The sequence below is a fragment of the Stomoxys calcitrans genome, chromosome 2 (genome assembly GCF_963082655.1).
Source record: "Stomoxys calcitrans chromosome 2, idStoCalc2.1, whole genome shotgun sequence".
NCBI lineage: Eukaryota > Metazoa > Arthropoda > Insecta > Diptera > Muscidae > Stomoxys > Stomoxys calcitrans.
In genome coordinates this window covers 10115031-10135346 of record NC_081553.1, presented here as the reverse complement: position 1 = coordinate 10135346, position 20316 = coordinate 10115031, and the positions used below count along the sequence as shown (strand labels likewise).

The 20316-nt window shown below is 35.8% G+C and overlaps 1 protein-coding gene across 7 annotated transcripts in view; it reads right to left on the bottom strand.

Moving 5' to 3' along the window:
* LOC106084444 (aminopeptidase N) overlaps positions 1 to 20013 on the bottom strand; it is a 44539-nt gene extending 24526 nt beyond the window's left edge. For 2 of the 7 annotated variants that reach the window (XM_059363082.1, XM_059363085.1), the window contains exon 1: positions 19875 to 20013. The gene's annotated coding sequence lies outside the window, so the exon portion shown is untranslated. Of the gene's footprint in view, positions 1 to 18877; positions 19087 to 19115; positions 19515 to 19870 lie in introns of those variants that run through there. The other 5 variants (XM_059363083.1, XM_059363084.1, XM_013248146.2 and 2 more) reach the window with 4 other exon arrangements.
* Between the last annotated feature and the right edge of the window lie 303 nt (positions 20014 to 20316).

The following is a 20316-nucleotide window of genomic DNA, read 5'->3' as shown; positions in this document are numbered from 1 at the left end:
GAGAGATCGGTCTATATGACACAATAAATAAATGTGGCTTTTATGGGTCCAAGACCTTAAATCCGCGGATCGGTGTATATGGGGGCTATATGAAGATAAAGTCCGATATAGCCCATCTTCAAACTTAACCTGCCTATGGACAAAAAAAAAGAATCTGTGCAAAGTTTTAGCTCAATATCTCTATTTTTAAAGACTGTAGCGTGATTTCAACAGACAGACGGACTTACATGGCTAGATCGTCTTAGATTTTTACGACGATCAAGAATATATATTCTTTATAGGGTCGAAATTGGATATTTCGATGTGTAGCAAACAGTATGACAAAATTAATATGGGCTAACATTCTTTCGGTGGTGGGTAAAAAACTGGAAATCTTTTAATTTTTATAATTTTTTTAAGTATTTAAGACATTTTTAGTCTACTTTCAACTATTTACCATCTAAGAATAGCCGAAATTTAGCAAAAATTTACTGCTATCAAATATTCAGCAGATAATCTGTCGGAGTCCACCGTAGCGCAGAGGTTAGCATGTCCGCCTATCACGCTGAACGCCTGGGTTCGAATCCTGTGGAGACCATCAGAAAATTTTTAAAATTTTCCCCTCCTAATGCTGGCAACATTTGTGAGGTATTATGCCTTATAAAACTTCTCTCCAAAGAGGTGTCGCATTGCGGCACGCCGTTCAGGCTCGGCTGTAAACAGGAGGCCCCTTATCATTGAGCTTAAACTTGAATCGGACTGCACTCATTGATATGTGAGAAGTTTGCCCCTGTTCCTTAGTGGAATGTCCATGGGCAAAATTTGCAAATTTGCATTTGCAATCTGTTATTATTACAAAAATATTTGCTGTTTTTACCGACAAATTTTGTCTGGGTGTACATTTTAGCAAGACATATGTCTCAGATTTAACTCGCTCTGGCATTAAATTATTTCACATGTTATTTAATATGGATTGATGTCGTTATTGGTGTAATTCAAAAAATACCACTGTGTAGTTTTGGTTATTGACATTAAATTAGAACTCAAATCGAAAACATCTTATATCATCATTGTGTAATGTGAAGAACTAAAGTAAAATATTTCCCTAACAAGCGGTTGTGGTTAACAAAGTCTCGAAGCGTAATGTGAGCCATGCCACTTTGTAACTGAAGATATAGTTAAGCCATCAACGAACTTTGAGTGCACCAAATCAGCAACCACAATTGACGTGCCTTCATGGCCCAATCATGACAAAAATCAGAATATCCTTGAATAATTTCACAAACAAGGAAATCACTTTGAATCCAAACAGGAAATTAAACTATAGTGTTTCATTTGTAGTCCTTCCTTCTTCCATCCTTAACTCATTCCTTGTAAAAATAGCACAATTACAAGATTCCCGCGAAACGCAAAGACCTTTTGTCAATCATTCACATTCACTTTTACCCTTTGATGATGACAATTTTGTATTAAATTTGTACCCTTCCCTCCTGACGGTAATTGAAACTTGATTAAGCCCACATCAACCCCTAGTAGTACAAAGTGATCGAGCGAGAGTATGTGGTAATTTGCCTTCTTGCATGCCTTTTGCACAGATTGGCATGTTTTATTGGAGCTTGAAATGACAACACCCCACCAATATTGCCAACTATTTGCCAATGAGCCTCAAGCGAACAAGAAGCCTATGCAAAGAAACATAATTTTTTGTGGCTTGCCTGGGAGGAAACCCGCAGCTGTATTAGATTTCAAAATCCCCTAAGCTTGGGCAAATAACAAACGGATGTTCTTAGTATTATGGGACTTTTGGTGTTGAAGATGTGTAATTGAGTAAAATTTGATGACATTACGTATACTGTCAACAGTAGTAAGGAAAAGTAGTGATTAAAATTGAATGCCTCACAGGAAGACACAAACTAACGATGCTTTAAGACAAAGACCATGTGTTTGCTTTAAGTAAATATCCATGGGTGGGCATGTTAAACATAACCATGTGAATCATGGTTATGTTGAACTTGTAATAACATAACAAAAAAAAAAACTATTATTAAAAATTAAAGATTTTTTGTTATATTTTTCGATTAAAGCGTGCTCTCTTTCTTCTGACAAAAACATAAATAAATCCAAATTAACAAGGAAGAGCGTGCTAAGTTTAGCCGGGCCGAATCTAATATACCCTCCACCATAGATCGCTTTTGTCGAGTTCTTTTTTTTCCGATATCCCTTTTTAGGCAAACAAAGGATAAAAGAAAATAATTACTGTAATATTGGAGCTATATCAAGTTATGGTCCAATTCGGACCATAAATGAATTGAATGTTGGGGACCATTGAATGTTGGAGAAGTCATTGTTTGAAATTACAGCCAATTCGAGTAAGAATTGCGCACTTTAGGGGCTCAAGAAGTAAAGTAAAGAGATCGGTTTATGTGGGAGCTGTATGCTGTATTTGACACATATGTTGAAGGTCATGGGAGAAGCTGTTGTACAAAATTTCACCCAAATCGGACGATAATTGCGCCCTCTAGAGGCTCAAGAAGTCAAGATCCCAGATCGGTTTATATGACAGCTATATCAGGTTATGGATCGATTTGAACCATATTTGGCACAGTTGTAAGAAGTCATTACAAAAAATCTCACGCGATATTTCAGCCAAATCGGATTTGAATTGCGCCCTCTATTGGCTCAAGAAATCAAGATTCAAGTTCGGTTTATATGACAGCTATATCAGTTTATGGACCGAAATCATAACAAAAGACCTCATGCAAAATGTCTGCCAATTCGGATAATAATTACACCCACTGTAGGCTCAAGTAGTCAAGATCCCAGATCGGTTTAAATGACAGCTATATCAGGTTATGGATCGATTTGAACCATATTTGGCACAGTTATAAGAAGTCACTACAAAACACCTCACGCGGAATTTCAGCCAAACCGGATAAAAATTGCGCCCTCTAGTGGCTCAAGAAGTCAAGATTCAAGATCGGTTTATATGGCAGCTATATCAGGTTATGAACCGATTTAAATCATACTTAGCGGAGTTATTGGAAGTCATAACGAAACATGCCATGCAAAATTTCAGTCAAATCCAATAGGAATTGCGCCATCTAGACGCTCAAGAAGTCAAGACCCCAGATAAGTTTATATGACGGCTATATCAGGTTATGAACCGATTTCAACCATCCTTAGCGAAGTTATTGGAAGTCATAACGAAACACGCCATGCAAAATTTCAGCCAAATCCAATAGGAATTGCGCCATCTAGACACTCAAGAAGTCAAGACCCCAGATAAGTTTATATGACGGCTATATCAGGTTATGGACCGATTTCAACCATACTTTGCACAGTTGTTGGAAGTCATAACGAAACACGCCATGCAAAATTTCAGCCAAATCGCATAGGAACTGCGTCCTCTAGTGGCTCAAGAAGTCAAGATCCAAGATCGGTTTATATGGCAGCTATAACAAAACATGGGCCGATATAGCCCACTTACAATACCAACCGACCTACATTAATAAGAAGTATTTGTGCTACATTTCAAGCCGATAGCTCTACTCCTTTGAAAGTTAGCGTGCTTTCGACAGACAGACGGACGCATATGGCTAGATCGACTTAAAATGTCATGATGGTCAAGAATATATATAAGGAGTTATAAACATAACGACGAAATTAGTATACCCGCATCCTATGGTGGAGGGTATAAAAATCGGATGAAAGCAACCCGAAATTAAATAGTTATGATTTAACCAGCTTTCTCACAACTTTAACAACTTTGTACGCGGTAAAAAAAAACATATTCTGTTAAAATTTTTAAATTATGTCCTAAAAAATAGCATATAAATACAATAAAGAAAATAAGATATACAAGTGTGTAAATTGACAATTTTGACATACATGATGAATTGCAAAGTGATATGTCATAAGCCAAGCACATATAGTGTAATAGCCACTTAAGCATCGCTTCCATGTTGACCTAGTATTATCATTGTCAACAAATCATTCCTCGCCGTTGTGAGGAACGCCCTAAATGTGGCACTGAACAGAAATGTCAAAAGAATTGTTGGAGGTTATAAACTAATGTTTTGTTGTGACAGCTGTTGACAATTAATACAATTCAAGATGTTTAAATGTCCATACATGCAATTTAGTTTGAATGTGTATTAGGATAAATCGCGACCACACTACAGTAAAACAAAATATATTTCTAATACATTAGGTGTTTATATCAAACCAGATGACCAGGATTGTTCTATAAATATTTTCAGGATGATGTCAAAACATTCGTTTTCATGGATCCCTCCGAAATTAACGTACACCCAGAGAAAAATTGATACCAAACGTCCTCATTTCAGTAGCATACGGTTTTGGTAGTAAAGCAACACCGTATAGTAGATGGTATAGATGAAACATAAAATGATTAGTACCGTTTTCTACTAACATTATTACCGAACTGGTATTGGTTGTAATACCAAACTGTTATTGGTTTTAATACCAAACTGTTATTGGTTTTAGTACCAAACCGTTATAGGTTTAATACCAATCTTGTTTTAAATTGAATATTCCATTGCCCAAAATAAAAAACCATTGAAAATAATTATAAACGGGCGAAATCGGTCCATGTTTTGATATAGCTGCCATATAAAGACCCAAGATCGGGTCTGGACTTCTTCAAACTCTAGAGGGCGCAATTCTCGTCCGATTTGACTGAAATTTTGCACGGAGTATTTTGGTATCACTTCGAACAACTGTGTTAAGTATGATTCCAATCGGTTCATAATCTGGTATAACTGTCATATAAACCGATCTTGGATCTTGACTTCTTGAGCCAATAGAGGGCGTAATTCTCATGTGGCTGAAATTTTGCATGAGGTGTTTTATTATGACTTCCAATAACTGTGCTAAGTATGGCGCAAATCGGTACATAACCTGATATATGTAGCTGCCATATAAACCGATCTGTGATCTTGACTTCTTGAGGGCGCAATCCTCATCCGATTTGGCAGACATTTTTTACAAAAGCTTCTCTCATGACCTTCAATATACGTGTCTAATATGGTCTGAATATAGCTTGAATTGCTTGATATAGCTCCCATATATAATCCTATCTCCCGATTTTGCTTCTTGAGCCCTTACAAGACGCAATTCTTATCCGAATGAACTGAAATATTACACAATGACTTCTACAATGTTCATTAATGGTCCGAATCGGACTATAATTTTATATAGCTCCAATAGCATAACAGTTCTTATTAAATATTCTTTGTTTGCCTAAAAAGAGATACCGCTCATAGAACTCCACAAATGCGATCCATGGTGGAGGGTATTAGGGTCCTAGGTCCATAAAAGCCACATTTATTATCCGATTTTGCTGAAATTTGAGACAGTGCTTTATGTTAGGCTCTTCGACATTTTTCTGCAACTTGGCCCAAAACGGTCCAGATTTGGATATAGCTGCCATGTAGACCGATATCCCGATTAAAAGTCTTGGCCCCATAAAAGGCGCATTTACAATCCGATTTCACTGAAATTTGACACAGTGACTTATGTTAGGGTTTTCGACATCTGTTCCGTGTATGGTTCAGATCGGTATATTTTTAGATATAGCTACTGTACTTATTAGTATTTGGTCCAAGTCGGAACATATTTCGATATAACTGCTATGGGATATAGGGAATGCAATTTTCACCGGATTTTGATGAAAGGTGGTTTACATATATACCCGAGGTGGTGGGTATCCAAAGTTCGGCCCGTCCGATCTTAACGCCTTTGTACTTGTTTTTCAGTTTCATAAATTTTAAACAATTTTACTATAATCATATATTGACATTTTAACTATGCCAGAAATGTAGAATAATACATATCAACTGCTCTAATTGTCACTAAGAAGTGCAGAAATAGGAAACGGTTTACATTAAAAGTTAAACATTTTTAATTTGATGCAGCAGACAGTGTTTACTGATATTAGAAGACTTATTTCTCTGGATGCACCGTACACCACTACTATTGTACATAGCGCAGGTCGCAATTTTTATCCGATCCTCTTCACATTCGGCACAGGTGTATTTTTAGTCAAGAGACGATGCCTTTTAAATTTGGAAAACATCGATTCAGATTTGAATATAGCGCCCGATGTTTACTTTTAAATCCACTTCAGGAGCATTTTTTGACCAATCTTTCCAAAATTTTGCACAACGCTTTCCTCTACGCGTAGCACAATATCCAAAGAGTTTGATCGAAATCGATTCAGATTTAGATACAGCAACCATCACTGATGTGGAGGCCACCGTAGTGCAGAGGTTTGCATGTCCGCCTATGACGCTGAACGCCTGGGTTCGAATCATGGCGAGACCAGCAGAAAAAATTTTCAGCGGTGGTTTTCCCTTCCTAGTGTTGGCAACATTTGTGTGGTACTATGCCATGTAAAACTTCTCTCCAAAGAGGTGTCGCACTGCGGCACGCCGTTCGGACTCGGCTATAAAAAGGAGGCCCCTTATCATTGAGCTTAAACTTGAATCGGACTGCACTCATTGATATGTGAGAAGTTTGCGCCTGTTCCTTAGTGGAATGTTCATGGGCAAAATTTGTATTTGTAACCATCACCGACTTAGCCAGGATTTCATTTCAGGGGGACACCAAACTTTAATCCAAAATCGAAAAATTCTTAAAATACACCTGTAACTTTGAAATGGATACAAACACTCCCAAATTTCTTATGGATAATTGTTGTCGCTACTGGGTTCATCGGTGATTCTAAGAAGGAGTCATGACCCCTAATGTCTTGACACTAATAAGGCTATATTATAACTGCAATATTGCTACAGATCTGAGAAAGAAATTTAAACTGCTTCTATTTGACCGTTAACCGTGAAAAAAATCATCACTGGACATTGTGGCTAGACAAATTGAGTTGTGGAAGTAGATAAGGAATATGGCATAAATAGGTCTGTTATAACAGATTTTTATACCCACCACAGTAGGATAGGGGGTATATTCATTTAGTCATTCCGTTTGCAACACATCGGAATATCAATTTCCGACCCTAAAAAGTACATATATGTCGGATCGTCGTAATTCTAAGACGATTTAACGATGTCCGTGTGTCTGTCCGTCTATCCGTCTGTCCGTCCGTCTGTTGTAATCACTCTAGAGCCTTCAAAAATTGAGATATTGAGCTGAAAATTGGCACAGATACGTCTTTTTGATGCACGCTGGTTAAGTTCTTGAACGGGCCAAATCGACCCATATTTGGATATAGCTGCTATATAGACCAATTTTCCGATAAAGGATCTAATGCCCATAAATGCTTTATTTTTCATCAGATTTCGCTGAAATTTGATGTAGTAAATAGTTTTAAGACTCCTGACATCTGACCCAAATATGGTGCCATAAATACCGATCTGCCGATAAAGGGTTTGAGGCCCATAATAGCTTTATTTATAACTTGATTTCGCTGAAATTATGAACAGAGGGTTATCTTAAGCCTCCTGATATCCGACCTAAATATGGATCAAATCGGACTATATTTATTTATAGCTGCCATATAGACCGATCTCCAGATAAAGGATCTGAAGCCCATAAAAGCTTAATTTTTTAACCAATTTCGCTGGAATTTGAAAGATTGAGTAGTTTTATGCCTCCTAACATAGTACCCAAATATGGTTCAGATCGGACTATATTTAGATATAGCTGTCATATAGACCGATCTCCAGATAAAGGGTCCGAAGCCCATAAAAGCTTTATTTTTTAAAGGATTTCACTGAAATTTGAAACGGTAAGTAGTCTTACGCCTCCTTACATAGGACTTAAATATGTTTCAGATCGGACTACATTTATATATAGCTGTCATATAGACTGATCTGCCGATAAAGGGTCTGAGGCCCATAAAAGCTTTATTTATTACTTGATTTCGCTGAAATTTGAAACAGAGGGTTATCATAAGCCTCCTGATATCTGACCTAAATATGGATCAAATCGGACTATATTTATTTATAGCTGCCATATAGACCGATCTCCATATAAAGGATCTGAAGCCCATAAAAGCTTTATTTTTTAACCGATTTCGCTGAAATTTGAAACAGTAAGTAGTCTTACGCCTCCTTACATAGGACTTAAATATGCTTCAGATCGGACTATATTTATATATAACTGTCATATAGACCGATCTGCCGATAAAGGGTCTGAGGCCCATAATAGCTTTATTTATTACTTGATTTCGCAGAAATTTGAAACAGAGGGTTATCATAAGCCTCCTGATATCTGATCGAAATATGGATCAAATCGGACTATATTTAGCTATAGCTGCCATATAGACCGATCTCCAGATAAAGGGTCTGAAGCCCATAAAAGCTTTATTTTTTAACCGATTATACAGACCGATCTGCCGATAATGGTCTAATGGTATGAAGCCCATAAAAGCTCTATTTATTATTACCCGATTTCGTTGAAATTTGAAAAAGAAGGTATTCTTAGCTCTCCTGACATCCGACTTAAATATGCTTTAGATCGGATTATATTTAGGTATAGCTGCCATACAAATCGATATCCCGATAAAGGGTCTGAAGTGAATAAAGGCTTTATTTTTTATCCGATTTCGCTGAAATTTGAAACAGTAAGTAGTTTTAGGCCACCCGCTATCCGACACAAATATGGTAATGATCGGACTGTATTTAGATATAGCTGTCATATAGACCAATGTGCCGATTAATGGTCTGAAGCTCATAAAAGCTTTATTTATTACCCGATTTTGTTGAAATTTGAAATACAAAATTCCACAGTGGATTTAGGTGCATAAGTTGTCCAATTTTCACCGGATTGTGTCAAAAGGGATTTCATATATACCCGAGGTGGTTGGTATCCAAAGTTCGGCCCGGCAGAACTTATTGGCTTTTTACTTATTTATAAATTATAAAAGTTTGTGAAACACAAATTTGATCAAAGTTTCTACGAATATTCAACTTCAAAGTGAGTTATAAATTTCAAAAAAGTTAAAATAAATTATTTGTTATTACAGCCTAATGTACATATAACATGAATGTTAATTGCTTGAAGGTATGAACGTATGGATGAAAGCGCATTCCATAAGCCAATTGTGATGACACAAAGGAAACATGAATGATAACTATTTAGTAACTATTTCCCTTTGTAATTAGTTTATTCACGCAGACTATTTTGCCATGTTTAATGTCTGTATATCAGTGTGCTTAAAACAGGTAAAATTAGTTAAAAAAATCATTATTTGCAAAGAGCTTCGTTGAACTAAATGACCATGAGAATATTTACGAGAAAAGGTTCGATGAGTTTCGAAGAAAAAATAATCGCTAGTTTTTTAGACAAATTAGAACACAGATATCACATCATATGGGGAAGCCTTTCAATGATTGGTAAGATCCTCATAATTGAAACCATCCTGAATCATATTCGTCTGTCTAATCAGCCAAAGTTTCAGAGCTCATTAGTTGTAATACTTATACGAAGAACAAAGACTTTATGAAAATGAACAAAGCTATATGAAATCTATGAACACTACCCACCAACAAGCCTTTAAATGTAAGTCAGCCTCAATTCTCAATCCTCAATTTTGGCTACATTCTTGTTATTTTTCCGCCTCGCTTCACCAGTTTTTTCTTCGAAAAATTGGTTTGGGCTTATTTTTAGTTATGTGACTTCGTTTTCCTTCTTTCGTTACACTCTTATGTCGTTACGTATTTGCATGTGAATGCAATATTTGATCAACTGATGAATTGGACTGATGCTAACTGCATCTATTGTTAGAAACGTAGACAAATTATTCGTTTATTCAAAAAGCAAACAACAATGTTAATATGAATTATTCCGTATGCATTTGAAGTAAGCGCTTCTTCTCTTGGGAAATAATATAAGAAGTCAATTAGGTAAAGGAAATTGAATTTTAAATTATTTGTAGTGCACCACAAACAAATTTGGTAATATAAATCAAAAAACGTTTAGAACATGTTTTGCGCCAAATTTATTTGATCTTGAAATTATTTCAATACAATCGGATATTGTCCATAGGGTTATTTAGTACATAAACACGTTGGACTATCTTTGAAGCCAAAGTTCTTATATGCATTACCTAGAAGATTTATTGCCACCGCCGTGAAATTAAACATTTCACGGACTATGTGCAATTGATTACCAATTTTATGTTGTTATTGTTAGGCGTGTTTTGTTTGTTCGTTTACTGCTGGGAAAAAATTCATCAAAGGATTTGTATCAAATTTCATACAAAGTTTTGCTTTAAAGGGTCATACGTCCCGGGTGGTGAATCATGTTTACGACATCGAAACCAAAGACCATGAGTTGATAAATTGGCTTGCAATGGCTCTGTATACGAGAAGATACGTGGAAGAATGCCCCTCGATTTCACGCAGAAAATCGTCCAACGCACAGTGTTGCCAAATCGAAAAATCTTGCAAATAATCTGGAGCTTTTGGAAAGTTGTACACGAAACTCTACATAGCCAATGTTGAGGTGTTTATAAGTATGCAAAATTTAGGGACCCTAGTGGGTCCAGAGGCTGATCCATGGGGCTTGAAATTTGGTCACCTCGAGTTTGTCAAATTTTCTTCTGCTTGCCAGTCATTTATGAAGATAAAGCTCCTATTTAAAGATAAAGCTCATAAACCCCGCCTTTTATGGGGCCAAGACTTTAAATCGAGATATCGGTAGGGTATATCCAAATCTGGACCGATCTGAGCCAAATTGAAGTAGAATGTTGAAGGACCCAACACAACAAACTGTCCCAAATTTCGGCGACATCGGACAATAAATTCGCCTTTTATCGGACATAAACCTTAAATCGAGAGATCGATCTATATGACAGCTGTATTCAAATTTGGACCGATCTGTGCCATATTGCAGAAGAATGTCGAGGGGTTTAACTGAACTCACTGTCCAAAATTTCGGCGACATCGAACATTAAATGCACCTTTTATGGACCCAAAACCTTAAATCGAGAGATCGGTCTATATGGCTCACTGTCCCAAATTTCAGCAAAATCGGATAATAAATGTGTCTTTTATGGGCCTAAGACCCTAAATCGGCAGATATAGCCCATCTTTCAACTTAACCTGCTTATGGACAAAAAAGAATCTGTGCAAAGTCTCAGCTCAATATGTCTATTTTTAAAGACTGTAGCGTGATTTCAACAGACGGAAGGACGGACATGGCTAGATCTTCTTAGATTTTTACGCTGATCAAGAATATATATACTTTATAGGGTCGGAAATGGATATCTCGATGTGTTGCAAACGGAATGACAAAATGAATATACCCCCATCCTTTGGTGGTGGGTATAAAAATGTGCAAATTGTACATTCCTATCAAAAGTTAATCGCTTCAAAATCTATAATTTCCGAAAAAAAAAAAAAAATTTTGCATTTTTTTGGTCAAAAAGCAACATCATTATTTCCTTCATAGCTTTTTTTTTCTTCCAGTAGGTGTTATTTTCTTTGGTATGTTTTAAAGATAACTAAATGTAAATGCGATTAATGCTAAGGAAGTCCCGATTTGATCAAATAATATATATCTTAATTTTTAGTCAAAAAATTTGTTTCCTCTAATTTTTCAAATTCCCCAACATGTCAACTAAGTAAAGTGTCATGTACTTATCGTTCAAAAGTTCCAAATTATTTCCGAGATTTTTCGGTTCGGTAACACTGTGCGACGTAGATTTATGAGCAATATAAATCTGAACCAATTTCACTTAATAGGCTTCGTAGTCAGGCCTCAAATGTTACCTGTCAAGATAATTCGAAGAAAAATTAGGATTTTTTAGGTGTTAGACCGTCAAAAAGTTGCAAACGTCGAAGACGTCATATAAAGTGTGTTTTTTTAGCTATAGTTTTTTTTGGTAACACTGGTTTAAACAGCTCACCCACTGTCAAACATCTTCAGTTTGGTCTATAATTTAACCATGAATCGTCTTACAAACGAACAACGCTTGCAAATTATTGAGTTTTATTATCAAAATATGCGTTCTGTTAATAAAGTTCATCGCGCGCTCATTTTTTCTCATTTTTATCTCAATGGGAATGTAAATAAGCAGAATTGTCGATTTTGGAGTGAAAATCAGCCAGAGGCATTCCAAGAGCTACCAGAAAAAGTTACAGTTTGGTGCGGTTTATGGGCTGTTGGCATCATTGGACAGTACTTCATCGAAAATGATGCGAATCGTAACGTAACTGTGAATAGTGAGCGCTATCGTGAGATGAAATCCAACTTTTTTTGCCCAAAATGCAAGAGCATGACTTGCATGACATGTGGTCTCAACAAGACATGTGGTTTCAACAAGACATGTTGTTTTACAGCACGCTTAACAATGGACTTATTGAGAGGCGAGTTCGGTGAACATTTTATTTCACGTTCGGGACCGGTCAATTGGCCGCCTAGATCTTGCGATTTAACGTCTTCAGACTATTTTTTGTGGGACTATGTGATATGAAATGATTAACATGGACAGACAAACGGACATAGCTAAATCGAATCAGAAAGTGATTCTGAGTCGATCGGTATACTTGTCAATGGGTCTATCTTTCTTCCTTCTGGGTGTTACAAACAAATGCACTAAGTTATAATACCCTGTACACACAGTAGTAGTGTAGGGTATGAAAAGAACAAGTAAAAGTTCGGCCGGACCGAATCTTATATACCCTCCACCATGGATCGCATTTGTCGAGTTCTTTCCCGGTATCTGTTTTTAGACAAGCAAAGGATAAAAGAAAAAAATTGTGCTAATTGAATTGAATGTTGGTGACTACAATAGAAGTCTATGTGTAAAATTTCAGCCAAATCGAATAAGAATTTTGCCTCTTAGGGGCTCAAGAAGTAAAATAGAGGAATCGGTTTATATGTGAGCTGTATCAGACTAAAGACCGATTCAGACCTTTTTTGACACGTTTGTTGGAGGTCGTGGGAGGTGCCGTTGTACAGAATTTCAGCCAAGTCGGATAATAATTACGCCCTCTTGAGGCTCAAGAAGCCGGTTTATGTGGCAGCTATATCTGGTTATGGACCGATCTGAACCATTTCGCACATTTGTTGGAAGTCATAACAAAACACCTCATGCTAAATTTCAGCCAAATTGTATAGGAATTACGCCCTCAAGTCGGTCAAGAAGTCAAGATTCAAAATCGGTTTATATGACAGCTATATCAAGTTATGGAGCGATTTAAATCATACTTGGCACAGTTGTTGGAAGTCACCACGAAATATGCCATGCGAAGTTTCAGCCAAATCGGGTAGAAATTGCGCTCAAGAAATAGAGGCTCAAGAAGTCAAGACCCCAGATCGGTTTATATGACAGCTATATCAGGTTATGGACCGATTTAAACCATACTTGGCACAGTTGTTGGAAATCATAACAAAACACCTCATGCTACATTTCAGTCAAATCAAATAAGAATTGCGTCCTCTGGTAGCTCAAGAAGTCAAGGCCCAAGGTCGGTTTATATGGTAGCTATATCAAAACATGGACCGATATGGCCCTTTTACTATGCACTAATAAGAAGTATTTGTGCAAAATTTCAAGCGGATAGCTTTACGAAAGTTAACGTGCTTTCGACAGACAGGCGGACGGACGGACATGGCTAGATCGACTTAAAATGTCATGAAGATCAAGAATATACAGGGTGGCTGATGAAAGCCGCTACCAAAAAAAAATGTAATAACTTTTTTTCTATTTAATAATAATAATTTAATAATTAATTTAATTAATTAATTAATTAATTTAATTAATAATAATTTAATAATTAATTTAATAATTTAATTTAACATGAATAAAAGAAAAATGTATTCCATACACCGAAAAAAAAATGTAGCAATATTCATCATTGTAGCAATATTCATCAGCCACCCTGTATATACATTATGGGGTCTTAGACGAATATTTCGAGGAGTTACAAATAGAATGACGAAATTAGTATACCCCCATCCTATGGTGGAGGGTATAAAAAGCAGTAAATTTCAATTTACCGGAAATTTGTCAATCGTTTAGTAATTTTAATGAATTTCGAAGTAATTCATCAACTATGTAACTTTTCGACATTTTCTATTTAGTTATTGTTTTTTTTAGACCAAAGATGTTTTGAACAAACAACTCGTTTTCCCTTTATAATGCTCTGAAAATGACTGGTGTTTCTTTTACAATTCGAAAGTGCAAAATGACTCGTTTGCCACAAAATCGAGTCATTCAAGCATGCGTGTCTACTTTGACCTGCGTGCTTAAACGACTCGAGCTAGCATTATGCTATGTCTACACCGACTCGTTTTGCTTATATATGTTTTGGAAACTGCATTCTTTCACACTCCAACATATATGTTATGATGCACTATTGCTAAGATTTATTTTTTCATCCTTTATCTATAAAGTTTTGTTTATTCTATAAATTTTTTTTGGAAAAAATTACATCTTTATTTTTCGACATTACGCAGGTCTGTGTGTATTTAGCACAATTTAGGCATTTATTTGGGCTCGCATGCTATGAATGACTCGTTTTTGTGGCAAACGAGTCGTGTTGCCCTTATAAATGGTATAGGAAAAACTAGTCGTTTTCAGAGCATTAAAAAGGGAAAACGAGTCGTGTGCTTAAAACTGTTTTGGTCTGAACATAGTTTCTTTAAAGTTCAACGTGAACGCCCTGCAAGCTATTGCCATCTAACTCTATCATTGGCCAAAGCCACAATATACTGGTTCATTCTAATTCTCTTTTCTTGCAGCGGATTCATGTGTTTCTCGGGCGTCCTCACCTTCGCTGTGCTTGCAGGTTCCAGCCTAGGATATTTCTCGCTATATCATCTCGCGGTCGGCATAGGGTATGACCCAACCAAGCCCATTTTCTCTTCCCGATTTCTACACCGACCAGGGTGCTGTTTGTTCTTATTGGCAACTCCTTATTTGAAATATGGTTTGAGCAGAAAATTTTAGGTATTTGTCGTAGGCAGCGATTTAAGAAACTTTTATTTTGCGTCTAGTTGCTATTGTACGGTAAAAATAATTCGCATTAAACTACTTAAATGAATGTTTTCATTGTTTTTACGCTGGCCGTCGGCTTTATCACTGGAGACTTGACTGCCCCATTCTCATAGAATAACATACAGTATTTTATTGTTGTGAAGAACATCGAACGCACACCAGACATTCGCTATTTTGCTAATGTCGTTTGGGCACTTTCTGACTTTGCAAAATTTAATTGATCTAATATTTCAAATTTGTGATGTTTTGAGAAATAAAATTGCTGTCGTTTATGTTTTTTTTTTTGTTTTGGTTTGGTTTTGGAAATTCATACTTAAAATAGAACAAAACATTTTGTCGATGTCATTTTCACCATACAAATATAAAGAAAATATAAATTAACTTGGCATCACAAAAACAATTTGGAAAAAATATACAAAAATATCATATACACATGCATACATATGTATGAATGTATATGTATGTACATATCGTGTATATGAATGATGGATGAAATTTTCATTTCATCCATTGGGTTATAATGTGAATATTTGTTTGATTTTCATTATATATACTTGAGTACTTGAACTTGGCCAACATCTAAAACGACACAAAGAAATTTTATTTTTTATACCCACTACCATAGGATAGGGGGTATATTCATTTCATTCATTCCATTTGTAACACATCGAAATATCCATTTCAGATCTTAAAAAGCATATATATATTTCGGATCGTCGTAAAATTCTAAGGCGATTAAACGATGTCCGTCCGTCCGTCTATTGCAATCGCGCAACAGCCTCCAAAAAATTGAGATATTGAACTGAAATTTTAAGAGAACTGTGAATGTGATTTAGTTGGTTTTCAATCTATTGTGGACATTTTTTTTACTTTTAAAATTTGAATTTTTTTCCATACACTTTTTAACTTTCTTGTTGGCTTCTTATGGTTAATTTACTTGTGTTTTCTACAGTTTTTTGTTCCCCAATTTTTTTTTTCACCTCTCTTAGGTAACTCTTAATGGTTGGCCGTAGTCGCCATTTTTTGTTAAGAGCAATGGTTAATCATTAGTAATTTACTGTCTGTAGATAAGATTAGAGTGGTAGTCTATTTTCTGAACAGAATCACTTAGAGTTTTGTCTATTGTGATACCACAAAAGCAATAGACAAGGCCTCCCGTTGGAATCGAACCCACGAAACCCCCATTGGTAATCCGAGCACGCTAGCAATTCGGTTGCCGAGGCGACCAAATAACAAGAAAAGGTGGCTAATTCGGCCAGATTGATTTAGATTAATTACATAAATGAAATGAGTTTAAATGGGGGCAGAGTGGCCGGAGTGCCCAGCATAGACAAAATTTCACTCTATCCCGCTTCGGACGCGCTCCGATTTCCTGGCTGTGTTTTCTTAGTCCTATCCAGGATAAAACTTAGTTATCGATATCATGCGATAACAGGTAATAGCAACCGATTAATGGTGACTTGCCCTTTACAGTACTGAAGAAAACACAGAAACAGATACGCATTAACAATCTGTTTGTGATATTAGGCATGTTTACAACTGCTCTTCTCAACTTCTATAGTAATCGCAAAGTTTACAGCAATATGAATTATTGCTAAGAGAAAATTGTTTTAGATTACTGGAAAGTCTGGTTATTCTAAACTGAAATAAATTGTTCATATTACAAACCGACGTAAACAGATGGAGATTGTCGATTTAGCAATATAAAACTCAAATGAAAGAAGTTTGGGAGTAGAGCATCAATATATCCACATTGGGTCATATTATCTGTAAGGCCGTACCAGCACCGCCAAACAGGACTTTTTCCTGGTCATGCCATTATAAGGCTCAGATAAAATAGGAGAGTGAAAGAAGGAACAGCGGAGCGGTTCCTGTCCAGCTGGGGTATAAATAAAAAAAAATCTTATTCGAAACAGAAGGAAACCAAAAATCATGTCAAAAATTAAAAAGGAACTAAGAAAAGGAACTAGTTCCTCTTGTGGAACGCAACTAAAAGGATCGATCCCTAAAATGAACTTAAATTCCCATCTCCTTCTCCTTTGGAAATGTGGAGGTAAATAATATCGTAATCACCAAGTGAAGAAAATTGACAGATAGTAACGATAATAACATCTTAAAGATTGCCAACACAACCCGAAGCATATTTCTTCACATCAGAGAGGGGCGTTAATAGGTTATCAATTGAGACACATTTAAATAAAAACCCCAAATCAGACGGTAAAAAACTCCAAAAATCTGCCGTTTAGCCGACTGCATCCCATTGGTTAATAACCATTTGCTAACGGACACGACCATCCGTACCAATTTGAACGCTGATAGATTTTTATTTTATTTCACAGATGTATGACTGTCCAATTATTAATTTTTAAAATATTCTAAATAATTATAACCTAAAAAAAGCTAAACATTTAAAGACGTTCCTATTTCTAAGGCTATTTTGCGTCTTTAACAAAGGTACACCGTTGTCTTGTCCCAAAGTAAATTTTCTAACTTTCAACGATAGTTTGACCTTCATTTTAGATTTTTCTCTTTGATAACAAGATGCAAAGTTTAGGATCTATAAATCTACCATTTAAAATATTAAATCCTTAATAATAAGGAAAATATCTTTCTCCGTAGGAAATACATCCTTAAAAAGTTGGAAAATTGATAATCTTAAAATTAAGTTCGCTTACCTTTGGCGCGAATCTTTAAAACTAGGACGAAAATTGTTTCAGGGCGTCTTGCTAAATATAGATTTTGAAAACAAAACCGAGATGAAACCTGCAACTTGATAAAAAAAAAGAACAAACGAACAAATGATACGAAAATAAAGCACGGGCAGAATCAGAAAACATAGTAATGATGCATAGATCTGTTTAAAGATGACTGCCATAGAAATGTGTACTTGGTGCAGAATGAAAAAAATTGAATGAGTCTCTAAATCTCTATAAGCTAATATAATCTATTGGGTTGCCCAAAAAGTAATTGCGGATTTTTTAAAAGAAAGTAAATGCATTTTTATTAAAACTTAGAATGAACTTTAATCAAATATACTTTTTTTCTAAAGCAAGCTAAAAGTAACAGCTGATAACTGACAGAAGAAAGAATGCAATTACAGAGTCACAAGGTGTGAAAAAATTTGTCAACGCCGACTATATGAAAAATCCGCAATTACTTTTTGGGCAACCCAATATAAGCTGATTTCTCAATTTGACATAGGTATTTTTTATGTGACTTATATGAAAAATAGTTTTATATTAGGGTTGGTAGTCCGCTTCTCTTTTCACGCGAAAATCTGTCAAACTCCTTATAAAAAACGTATGGGCTAAAAACAATGTGGAATAAATAAAAGCCTTTTTGAGATTGTGCTAATACAAAATATTTCATGCAATTATGTTTAAGAAAATATGAGATTTTGCTAAATTTGATGTTCCGAAATCTAAACAGAATACCCTTCTTAATAAACAAAAAATACTAACAAAAAGATTGCCCACCATTGAAATAATCCGCATATGAATAAAACATTTTTCGTAGCATGGAAAAACTCTTTATAATTTTTAATGTTTTTTTATATTAATGTTCTACAGTTCAATGGTCATGTTTCCTCTCGCAAAATCTTAAGTTTTTGTCAAGCTAAACTTTTCAAATTTTAAATTTTTGTTTGATTATCTTGATATTTTGGCCATATTTTTAATCACTTTTTGACACACCCATTTTGTTTCCACCTTATTTTAGATTATTGCACTCTTGAATAACATAATAAAACCTTGACGGTTCTGCATACGTATAAAATTTTATAAAAAGTTGTTCTTTTTTAAGGATCATATTGTATCAGTTTTATGTCTTTCGTTTTAAATAACCACAGTAATGTGTTTTTGGCGCCACATCCAGGTGTGTGTGTGTGTGTGGCACATAAATATTTCAACATACCTCTTTTAGGCATTTACTCTCATTACTTTGCACTTCCCCATCCTCAATAAAAAACGAAAAATAGAAAACACTAAAAATGGGCGCTCTCATACTTTGCGCGCACACATACACACACACACACAGGCAAACAAGCAATCATGCCAACTTAACCGCATTGCTGGGGGATTGCTGATAGTTTGATATTAAAAAGTCATCAACACTTTTTGCAGATTAAATCTTATTAAATTTATGACATTACCGACTGACCAAGCGAGCGAGCGTGCAAACCATTAAATATCCCAGCATCCAACCCACCGGCAAAAGTAAGTACCACCTCAATGGCGAAGGAGAGCGAGTGCAAACAAACAACCGAGCAAACAAATACACAAGAGCAGCAGCAACAACACAACCACTGACTGAGTGCCTACCGTTGCTGCGTTGTGCCGTGCCTGCCGCAAGGTAATTGAATCAAATCGCACCTCAACCACCTACATTCGCAGTCAACACAGCCGAGTCCGAGAATGTAAACAAATGATCAAAAGACTAAGTGAGGCACCATATAACAGCAACGACGCATCTCCTCCATTGGTGGTATTCATGCACATCAGCTAGCCAGCCTGCCAGCATAGCACACACAATCACCATCATTCACCAAAAAAATCGGGGAAAAAAGAAATCACGGCGCACGACGACGCAATGGAGAACACAAGAGTACGTTACATTTAATGTTTGTTTTTTGTTTTTTTTTTTTCTTTTCTTGGTCAAAGTGTATTTATTTTTTAGAGTAGTATTTATTGTGAATTCTTATTGCTGTTGTGTTTGTATTGTTATTTGATTTAAATGAGATTGAGATTTTCTGTTTGTTTTTTTTTTTTTTTGTTTGTTTCACATGTGAACTGTGAATTGTGAATATTGAAAGTGGCCATTATTATTTGAAAATCTTGGCATACAACAATAACAAAAACCAAATAATGTCCATACATATTGATATATGTATGCAGGATTAATACATACATACATACACTCGCGCGTATATTTGATCACTTTCAGCAAAATTTCAAAGCAATGCGATGCGACAACCCGCGAACTAAATTAAAACAACAGATGAAATTGTCTTCCAACAAAACGAACCGTACAATGCAAACGCCGGCAAACGACTGAAAGTTCCCTACTGAAAAAACAAAAAACGAACGACATCACTTAAGCTCTTCCAGACAATGTTGCGTGTTGTGTTGTGACAATGAGTCCGACATTGGTTATTCGAGTGGAGTGCGTGAATTGTGAATTGATGTGAAGAGAGAGAATAAATGGACAAGCTGGCAAATTTTGAAAATTATACCCAACAGCATACGCTGAGTGTATACTAATAATTTAATATCCTTTGATTTTTAATTCCCTCTAGCAGCGTACATTTTTGGTAGACCTTATTTGAATCACGTTACGTTAAAGCGTGACAGACG